Below are 10,570 nucleotides of genomic sequence, written 5' to 3'. Positions count from 1 at the left end.
ATTAGATGAAAAATAAGGTGCATTTTTACACAGTTTTCATGCTACAACTTTAATATTTTTTAAAGTTTTGAATATGGTTTACTAGAGACACTTAGTGGCTAAAATGGCTCATGGCAGGTATATACTTAAAACCTGTAAAACATCACTCCTTGTGTTTATTGTATAAGCACCATACCTACAGGCTGGGGAACTCCCTTCTCATCAGTGCAGAGGCAGAAAAGGATCTTGGAGTCATCATTGATGCCAAGATAAACATGGGCTGGCAGTGTGGGAATGCAGTCAGGAAGGCCAACCGCACCTTGTCATGCATCCACAGATGCATCTCAAGCAGGTCCAAGGAGGTGATCCTCCCCCTCTATGCGGCACTGGTCAGGCCGCAGCTGGAGTACTGCGTCCAGTTCTGGGCGCCACACTTCAAGAGGGATGTCGACAGCATGGAGACGGCCCAGAGGAGGGCCACCCACATTATCAGGGGGCAGCAGGGCAGGCCCTAAGAGGAGAGGCGACAGGACCTGAATCTGTTCAACCTTCACAAGAGAAGTCTGAAGGGGGATCTACTGGCCTGTTACAAACTAGTCAGGGGGAACCAGCAGGCATTTGGGGAATCCCGGTTCCTCTGAGCACTACCAGGAGTGACTAGAAATAATGGTCACGAGCTGGCAGATGGTAGATTCAGATTAGACATCAGGAGGCGCTAGTTCTCTGTCAGGGTGGCTAGGATCTGCAACCAACTTCCAAGAGAAGTGGTGCTGGCTCCTACCCTGGAGGTCTTTAAGAGGAGGCTGGATGAACACCTCACCGGGGTCGTTTGACCCCAGGACTCTTTCCATGGCAGGGGGTCAGACCTGATGATCTGCTCAGGTTCCTTCCGACCCTACCAACTATGAAACTATGAAAATGACAACAAAATACACTGCAACTTTGTATTCCCTATCTTCAATAATTTAGTCATCTTCTATTTTATGCATATGGCTGATGCCTGGAATTACTGCTTATAAAATACATATGCATTCATAAGGTAAAATAAACATTCTAACCACTGCATTGAATTGCAAAGAAAAGTAAATGCTAGTATAGAAATAAAAAACTAAATACAAAAAAAAAATCAAACAAGAAGTTGCTACTTTCAGCATCGCTAACCCCAGGCTTTCAAAACTCATGAGTCGTACCTAAAAAAGGAATCCAGTCCATGAAGTTTTTTATGTATAATTTGAGGTTCTTTTCCTTCTGGTTTCTTAAGATTTAGTATGCACCCAAGTGACGATTTCTGTTTTCTTTCCACCATTGTGAGATTTATTAACTTAATTTTTAAAAAATGGAAGCTGAGATTTCCACAATATCATAAGATTCAAAATACTGAGGCCTCAAAATTGCAAATATTTCATGCCTTTTGATAAAAGAATTATTGCCAGCAACTCTACAGTTATATCTACATTAGAGATGTCTGTCAGCATAACTACAGCGAGTTGTGCATGATCCTGAAGCAATAGCACTGTGCCAGCTGATGCCACTGAAGTATTCTGGCAAATCTGCACCTGCCATTAGTCTGCTTCACTTGTGGTGAGGATGAGTGGGAGTTTGAGAGGGATTCTACTATACTAACACAAACACAGCTCTGCCAGCCTAATTGGATTCACAGCAGTGTTTTCCTGGTTATTTCTATATGCTGGTATTCCTTTGCTGGTAGAGTATGCCTAAAGTAGACCTATTCTGCCTGTTGATGATGAAGTGTACTGGTTTGTCTACAGCCTGGTGTGCTGGTATACTGGCAGCACCCTCTACTATATTCCTGTGTGCCATTTGTCAGTTTGAGAAACGTATCATTATTATTATGATTGTTGTGGAGCCTAAAGCCTTAGCCATGCACCATTGTGCTAGGTGCTGTATAAACAGAAAGACAGTCACTGTTACAAGGAGTTTTCAATTTTAAATTATATACAGGACAAAAACCTCCAGGGAGTTTGAATAAGAACAGCAAGACAATACTGATCGGCATGACGGCAGAGTTTCAGCACACCAGCAGCCTATGGTTTTGTAGGCGTTGTGGAAAAGGAGAGTTTTAAGAAGGGCTTTGAAGGAGAACAATGACATTTCCTTTGCAGATGTTTGTAGGGAGCTCCTCTGAGGTGGAAGCAGCACCGTGCCTAGATTTCTGGTGGCCCTGGGCAAACTTTTAGTATCGGGCACCCCTTTGCCAGAGATAACAATAATAATAATCATAAATAATGAACGAGAAAAAGTTACCATTTTTGGAGCCCCTTTCTGTCTGGGACCAGGGTGGCTTCCCAGCTTGCGCATGCCTGTGTCTGGCCCTGGGTGGAAGGCAGCATGGGAGAAAGGAAAAGGTGTCCTTTGCAAATGCTTGTAGGGAGGTCCTCTGAGGACAAAGGCAACATGAAAGAAAGGAAAACAGTTCTTGTTTTAAATTTTTAACAGGGTAGGAGGGGAAAGGCTGAAAGACAAGTAGCTTTGTTTGATGCCATGGAGAAGGGGGAGCCAGAAAAGGGATACAATGAGGGGGTGACATGGTGGAAGCGATGGGCTGAGAAAATGATCTTTGCAGTCACGTCCTGGAGGGACATGAATGAAGAAAGACTCCATTTGTCAAGGCCAGAAGAAAGGATGGGTTCATAATTGGGATGGGAGATGATGAGAGCCTAGATGAGCGAGTGCGGTAGCAGTGCAGATGCAGCTGCATCTTTTAGAAAAGTGATGCGGAAAGGACTTGCAAGATTTATAACCTGGATGCGAGGGCTTACAGAAAGGTCAGACTGGAAAGCGATGCGCTCGGCTGGTGGGACTGCACCAAAGGGTTGCCCTCAACTCTGCTGCAGCACAGACCTAACTCCCTACCCAGGGGTCAGCAACCTTTTTGGGCAGACTGCCAAAAACACCCACACTTGTAAGATGTTGGTGCGCTAGGGGCATGAATGCTGTGTGCCCCTAGCAGCTGGGAAGGCACTGTGAGCTCCCGCAAGTGGTGGTGGCAGCAAGCGGGGAGCTCCTGCAGGCGACCACAGTGCTGTCAGTGGCGAGCGTTGACCAGGGATCACCCACAGATGCCACTAGCAGTGTCTGCAGCAGCTAGGGGCAATTGCAGACTGCCCGCAGATGCCACTGGTAGTGTTGGCAACGGCGGGGGGTGGAAAGTAGTGACTGCCAGCAGGCACCTTTTCACAGGGGGTGCGCTGTCATGTTCAGGGGCTGCACATGCATTACCAGTGGCCAGGAGGAGCCTGGTCCTTGCTGCTGCTGTGTAGCCCCCACCCTTTCCCTGCCATCCACCCGGAGGCACGTGTGCCAAGTAAAATCCCTTCGAATGCCACTCTTCAGCACCCATGCCGGGGGGGTTGCTTACCCCTGCCCTACCCCTTTCAGGCCTGGGTGCCCTCTGAGCAGCGCTCCCGGCACACGCCCAGGCTTTTGGGGCTGGCTGTCCTCTGGGAACAGAAGGCCCCTGCCAGCCGTCACATACATCACTCAAGTCCCTGGCAGAGCGTGCCATAAACCCAGGCCGGAGCCACGCGTTTGCCAAGAGACTCAGGGGAGCAGAAGGCGCCGGCGGCTCCCGAGGGGACACACCGGGGCTTGCGTGGGAGGAGCGGGGACCCCCCGGAGCGCCCTCGAAGAGCCCGCGGGCTGCAAAGCGGGAGCGACTGCCCCCAGGGACCCGCTGCTCGGGGCAGGGCGGGAGGGAGGGAGGCGGCTCCTCGGCGCGGGCAATCTCAGCCGCCGGCTCCCGCTCCCGCTCCCGCTCCGCCCGCCGCGGAGTTTCCTTCCTGCGCTGCCGTCTCGTCAGCGGGGCAGCAGCTGCCCTCTCCCGCCCCCTCCTCCCGCTCCTCCTCCTCCTCCCCCGGCCGCGCTCATCTCCTCGCAGCTCCCATTCCTGGCATTCCTCCTCGCAAAGTCTGGGGGAAGCCCTGCCCGGCCCCCAGGTGAGTGCCCCCCCCGCGGCCCGGGGAGCGATGCGCGGCCGGGAGCGGGGCTGCCCCGCGGGAGGGCGGAGGGGAGGCTGGGCCAGCAGCAGCAGCAGCACCAGCCCGCGGCTGTGCCCCTCGGCAGAAAGTGGCGGAGCTGCAGGCGGGACGCGGCCAGGCCGGGCGATCCTAGCAGCCAGGTCAGCCCTGCCGGGGGGGGGAAACTTAGGAGGGGGGTTTTGTTTCTTTTCTTTTATTGGTGGGGGTGAGGGGAGAGCTCGCAAAGTCCTAAGAAAGGGGAGAGGACCCCCCCTCTCCTCAGAAAACCCAGCCCTGCCTCCATAGGGGCCCCCTCCCCTCCCCCCATGGGCCCGGGCGTGTTGCTGGGGCGCTGAGTCCTGCACGGGCCGGGAAACCCCCGACAAAAAGGGGGTTGGGGCTGGAGACCTGTGCTGCCTCAGGCCGGGGTGGGACTAGGGCAGTGGGGCTCAACCTTTGTCGCACCAGGACCCGTTTGTAAACACGGATGATCAGTCCCGACCCGCTGGCCCGAGCCCCAATGTGTGTGTGTGGGGGCGGCACGGGGAGCCCCTCGCAAGCTGCAGCTCATTTCCCAAGTTCTTCTCCTTTACAGATGGCGAAAGTTGGCTGGTCTGTTTCTAAAGTTTGTTCATGCCCCTTCTGTGTATTCGTGCGACCCACTTTTGGGTGGTGAGTCATTGGTTGACAAACACTGGGCTCGGTGACCCCTGAGGTCCCTTCCAGCTCAACTGCTCTGTGGCTCCTCATCCCCAGCCCTGGTTCATGGAGCTGTGCTGGGAAGCCCCTCACCCTCCCAGGGGAAGGGGTGAGGTTGTGAGCTGGGCAGTGCCTAGAATCCAACAGCTGGGGGTGTGGGTTGGAGCTCCAAATGCTGAGCCCCTTCTTAGCAAAGAATGCCCCCTTCACCCCCCCCCCCAAAAAAAAAAGTTGTGGGAAAGTTACAGGATGTGTGAGGCCAAGATGGGGCTGTTTGGCCCTCAGTGACGCCACCAAAGAGACAGGGTAAGCAGCTGCAGTCTGCTGCCTGCTTTGGGATATTTTAGCGGGGTGTGGAGTGGAGCTTTCCTGCTTGTTTCTCACTTGGGGGAGATCTTGTGTGTCTGCATAAAGCAGGCACCTTGCAATTCCAGGCTGTATCTTCCAAGGCAGGGACTGCTGTGGAGGGGATGGATCTGTTCCTTTAAAGTAGGTCTGGAGGGGCCGTTAACCCTCCAGGCTGAAGTCAGCACTGCTCTTCAGAAATAACCAGCAAAAAGGACTTTTTAAACATGGAGGAAGGGGGAAGGGAGGCAGGAGGCCATTCTTGTCCCCATTTCCTGGAGCACACCAGCTGCCCCTAGATTTGATCCTGCTGCCCATGCGCCTGGCTCAATGGAGCGTTTGTCCACCTGTCCATCCGTCCATCTGTTGGGGGAGATGTCAGAGAGTTCATTGTCTTTGTTCTCAGGGAGGGCAGTGAGCTGTCCAACAAGGCCTGGGGTAATGGGGAGGAGTGAGGGGGCAGAGAGGTACAACAAGGGCTGGGGCCAGCTGAAGGCTGCTGCACTGTGAGCAGAGTTAAGCTCTGGGTCTTGGAAGTTTTCTTCCAGACTGTGTTGTAAAGGGAAGCCTTTGTTGAGGCTGCTGGACACAGGCAAACTCCATGGTCCTCTCTGAGGTTGTAGCAGATTTCACTCAGTGCATAATGTCACCTTACAGTTTCCTTAAACCCTGTGCTGGATTTTGCAGTCCCTGAAACTGCAGTGTCGCTTACAAGTCACAGATCTGCAGAACAAAAGTGCCATTCAGTGGGAACAGCCACTTGATCATATCAGATATGCTCCCCCTCAGCCCTGCAAAATTCAGAGTTCAGACAAAATAAGAGAGACATTAGAAAGCATGAAATTTCCTGTTTGATATAAATGGTAGGGGGTTTGTTCATTCTCTCTCTCTTGCATGTGTTTTTTGGATCCTGAATTAATCTTACTTTTCAGTTCCAAAGATGCTTTTTAACTATTAAAACAGGACCTATTTTTTATGGACATAAAAACAACTGCTTTGGAGCATCACTAAAAAACTAGCACTCCAGCAGCACTGATGGTTTCTAGAGGATTTCTGTCAGCCACTGTCTTCTTTCTGAGTCACATTATAGGAAAGGGATGGAGAGAGAAATTTAAAATGAAGAACTTCAGGACTACGACCTGGGGTTTTCACTCTGATGGGGCATTTGATTTCTGGGCAGAAAACATGATGTAGAGGGCTTGAGATGGTTGCTAAAAAAATAAAATAAAATTAAAAAAATTTTAAAAAGGGTCCACAGTGACCTGGAGAAGAATGAACTGTCTTCCAGAGTTTGTCTTTTAAGTCTCTCCCAACCTTGCAGTTGGTCCAGTTAAAAATAACATCCACAAAAATCCTTGCTGCTTACAAAAGTTCCACAGCAGCTCCTGCCCCAAACATTGTTCTGCCTGAATATACAGTCATCTTCACTGTTTTTCTTTCCAAGTGTTGTTTATTTAAAAACAGGGAAACATTTCCCCCACCCTGTTGAACTCAGGCTTAGGCACTGATAAGGGATTGCTTTATCTTCAAGCTCCTGGTTCTGAAGCAGCAGAGCCCAGTCAGCCCCCTCAGGTTCAGAGAGTTTACTCTTTCCCACCAGGCTATTAGAATATTTCTGAAAGAAGCAACAATTCATCCAACTTCGAGGGCAGAGCAGGGGCAATGCAAAGGTGTTTCCTACTGCAGGATTTGTAATGCTTTGTCCAAAGTAGCTCTGAAAACGCCAAGCAACAGTGTTGCAACCATTTCCCTTGGGCAACTATTCCACAACCTAATGTATTTTACTGTCTGGAAAGTTTTCCTGAGAAAGAACAAAATTAATCCCATTCTTGATTGTTACATTACTGCTACTTGTGCTGTGCTAAATGATTCCTCATTCCCTTCTCTCCTTGTTTTTTCCACCTTGTAAATATTTGCCTTCTGCTATCATGCCCTCCTTCATCCTTTCTGAACCAAGCTATGCTTTTTAATATCTCCTGGTAAGTCTTTTCTTCAAGGCTCTTGATAACTGTTGCTTCTTTTCTCTGAGACCTTTCTAATTTGTCATTACTGGAAGGATAATGTGGGTGCTTGGCTGAGATGTGATATTTCAAGCATGGTCATGCCAGGCTTATAGAGATAATTAGAGTCTCTTCTGAGTCATGTCTGAACATAGGCAGACAAAATTACATTGCATTTATGCAGCAATATTGCCTTGTAAATTCATATCTGATTTGTTCTCTATTCTTATTCTCTTGTGACTTTAACCACTGCTCTTTTCAAGGTTTTCTCCTCACCTTTGAAATGGTTTCCTACCATTTACTTTAGCCTTAATTATTTGAAATAGAATTTTGTTTTGCATTCTTCTGCTCTTCATGGTTTCCAGCTCTCTGGGTACCTTTGAATAGTCTCTGTCTGCTGATGTTTGTAATTCTTATTCTTCAGCGTATATAAATTTCATTAACATGCCATTTACTAGGCCATCCAAATCATTAAACACTGGACTAATGCAGATCCCTGCAACAACCCAATAAACACCATCTCCTCCTTGATGCATTGTTTTATACAGTTACCTTTTGTTTTTCTGCTTTTAGCCAGTTTTCTGTCCCTGTGAGCTTTACTATCCAAGCCAACAATCAGGTTGGTCAAGATTTACAGTAGACTTTATAAACCCATCCTTCTTATCGTTCATGGTTTATTGCTCACTCTGGCTTTCTCTCCAGGCATCTCTGTTGTGCTTATCACCATGGTAAATGAGTGCCTAATGTATTACTCTTTAAAGCCAGGATCCAACAAAGAGCCTTGAAAAAGCAGAGGGTTCTGCTTATAGGATCTGGAATGAGCTGATTAGAGACTATCCACCCCCACTCCCCCTTCCTATCTTTATTCCTACCCCATGGGTTTTCTCTCTCCTTTTTTTTCATTCTGGAAATGTGCAATCACTTCCCTTTTGTTTTTTTGCACCATGTGAAATAGACGTTTTCCTGCTAGGGATGGGCAGCTTTTCCAGTTAGTGGTGCCACAGGTTGAGTCACTGGCTCTAGTTTTGTATTAGTTGATGGTTTCTAGACACCCTGTTTGTATTTTACTTGAAATATCAATACCCATGGCTCTGTGGTATACCTCAACCTGCTGGGCTTCAGTGAGAAGAATTACATGTGCTGTGACATTGGTACTAGTATGGGGTTAGACATGAGTCTTTGGAGCTTCTGTTGTAGTGCAGTATAACAGGCCTTCCTCCCTGGTGCCATCCTCCTAGTCATCCACACCTTATGTGGGGCACCCTTGGAATCCTTCTGTCCTGCTCTAATCTTTCATGCCATGTCTTGTTGGAATTATGACAGCAGGAGACTGCCTATTCTATTGGGTATGTTGGGGTTTCTCCTAGAATGGCCTGACACCTTTTATTCTAGCTAGGCCTCCTCGTCTGAACCTACCACACAGATTTTGATCCTGAGGCTCTAGCTTTTCCTTCAAGTGCCTGGAGGCTCATCACCCCCTTTTCTGTTCCCTTTGGGAACAAGGCCCCCACCAGCGCAGGGGTGTGTGCACTGGCCCCACATCAAGGGGGCCACCAGTTCAAAATCAGGTGCAACCCACCAGTGCTGGCAGCAACACAAAAAAACCCCTTATATATATCATTGCGCACACCCCCACACCAGGCATCCCTGGCCTTTTTAAGCAGATCCTTCCAGTGCTGGGGTTAGTCTCATCCCAAAGAGCTATACCCTCACTGGTGCCAGGGTCTGCACCCCCCAAAAATGAGGCCTCCTCTGTCCCCTAATAACCTCACCCAAACCTCCAGTTGTAAGCAGTAAACATAAAACTCAAGCTCCTAGGCTATAACATAAATCTCTGCCAATCAGCAATAACATCATTCTTCCTGCCACACCAGGGTTGCTTCATCTTTCCCCAACCTCAGGCCATACCTGCAGTCCAGCCTCTCCTCTTAGCTCAGTCTAGCAGCACCCCTTCCCCTCTAGCTGCCCCATGGGGAACTGCCTCCCTAGACTCAGTCCTGGGGTTTAAATGGGAGCCAGGCCCTGCCCCTTCCGCTGACAGGTATGAGTCACTGGGTCCCTCCAGTTGCCCTAGCAACCGGCACCTGGGCTCCTTCCTCATTGCTCCCAAGAGTAGCAGGCACCTTAGTGCCTGTGCTACATGCTGTCATACGGAAAATAAATTATCAGGGTCTCCAGAGTGTGTCCCTTGTGGTAACTGTTAATGACAGATGACCAGTCAAAGTTTAATCCCTGGTAACCAGTGACCACAGCATTACAATGACTGGAAGAAAGGTCGTAAGAGCCCTGAGCATGGGCCAAGCAAGAGGCAAGAGTGACATGAAGCTATGGAATGGTGCAGAGGGAGGAATGATGGTGCAGATCAGCCTGTCTGGCCTGATAAGCTCTTCCCCAAGTGACTTTCTGGAAATGAAAATCACAAACACTGTGCCAGAGAGGGGGGTTTGCCAAGGAACAGCAGGATTTAAAGGGACACCAATCACTTAAGGAAAAAAAAAATTAAAACATTTGGGATGACACCTGCCCTGTATCCCCCTGCCGAATTCCTCTCCCCTCTTGCTGTGTGAAAGATCCACAGGGACGGAGGGGTGTAGGTTGTAGCTGTGTTGGTCTAATGACATAGGCAGGCAAGGTTCTTTGGGTAAATCTGATATGTTTTATTAGACCCACTCAAATAGCTGGGGAAAAAATCTTCTTTGCAAGCTTTCCTTAGACTGAGGAATTGAGGACACTGGCTCTATAGGGGAAACAGTAAAAACACCTGTATCACATCCACCAAGTATGGCAGCTGGAAAAGTGGGGGCGGGGGAGGATAATAATACATTTCCTCTCATTTCTCAAGAGTTGCAGGTGCTATTTGTAGCAACAGGTGAAAGAAAGTCAGACAAATGGAAAGTTGATGGTGTCCCTTTAAGAACCTGGTTTTACTTAGCCGGTGGTTGTTGTTACGTGCAGATTAACTCAGCAGAAAGTACATAACCTGCTGACCTTCCCTGGGAAAGGGGGCTGGGAGGTCAGAGGAACCTTGCAAGGAGGCACTGTCTTGCCAGGTCCTGGGGAAGTTTAACCCCCACGTTGCAGTTTCTGTTCCTATTTCCTTCTGGCCAGTGGTTTCATGGTAAGGAAGGGGTTGGCTGGGATTGTATTTAGAGGGCCATGTCTCTTGTCATCTCCTTCCCCATCTACCCCTTCTCTTTCTGTGAAAGTCCTAATAAATTCAGCCTCCAAGGAAATGGAAAATCTTTGCCAACAATCAGTTGACCTTATCTCTTTTCAACAGAGAGAGGTTCCACTGAAGTCAGTGGACTGACACTTATCACATTGTGGCCCTGCTTCTGACCTCACCCCAATGTCTTGCATCTACTTGTGCCCTGAAGGGGGCTCTGCCTCTCCTACAGATGAATTAACCCAGGAGTGGCCAGCCTGCAGCATGTATGCCACAAGTGGCATGGGCAGTCTTGATGTGCAGCACATGGACTGGGGAGGGGATATTCAGTGCAGTGGCAGATTGGGCAGGGAGGAAAAAGCAGAGCTGCAGATCAAACAGGGGCAGAAAGCAGAGCAACTCGT

General features: G+C 49.2%; 1 protein-coding gene across 5 annotated transcripts in view; it reads left to right on the top strand.

Moving 5' to 3' along the window:
• Window positions 1-3,765: 3,765 nt before the first annotated feature.
• Window positions 3,766-10,570, top strand: part of TEAD4 (TEA domain transcription factor 4) — an 84,518-nt gene continuing 77,713 nt past the window's right edge. For 2 of the 5 annotated variants that reach the window (XM_090043947.1, XM_090043944.1), the window contains exon 1: window positions 3,776-3,935. The gene's annotated coding sequence lies outside the window, so the exon portion shown is untranslated. Of the gene's footprint in view, window positions 3,936-3,994; window positions 4,118-10,570 lie in introns of those variants that run through there. The other 3 variants (XM_090043948.1, XM_090043946.1, XM_090043945.1) reach the window with 3 other exon arrangements.

The sequence above is a fragment of the Crocodylus siamensis genome, chromosome 4 (genome assembly GCF_052110815.1).
Source record: "Crocodylus siamensis isolate JL-2025a chromosome 4, ASM5211081v1, whole genome shotgun sequence".
In the NCBI taxonomy this organism is placed as follows: Eukaryota; Metazoa; Chordata; order Crocodylia; family Crocodylidae; genus Crocodylus; species Crocodylus siamensis.
This window is presented reverse-complemented; position numbering and strand designations above follow the sequence as displayed.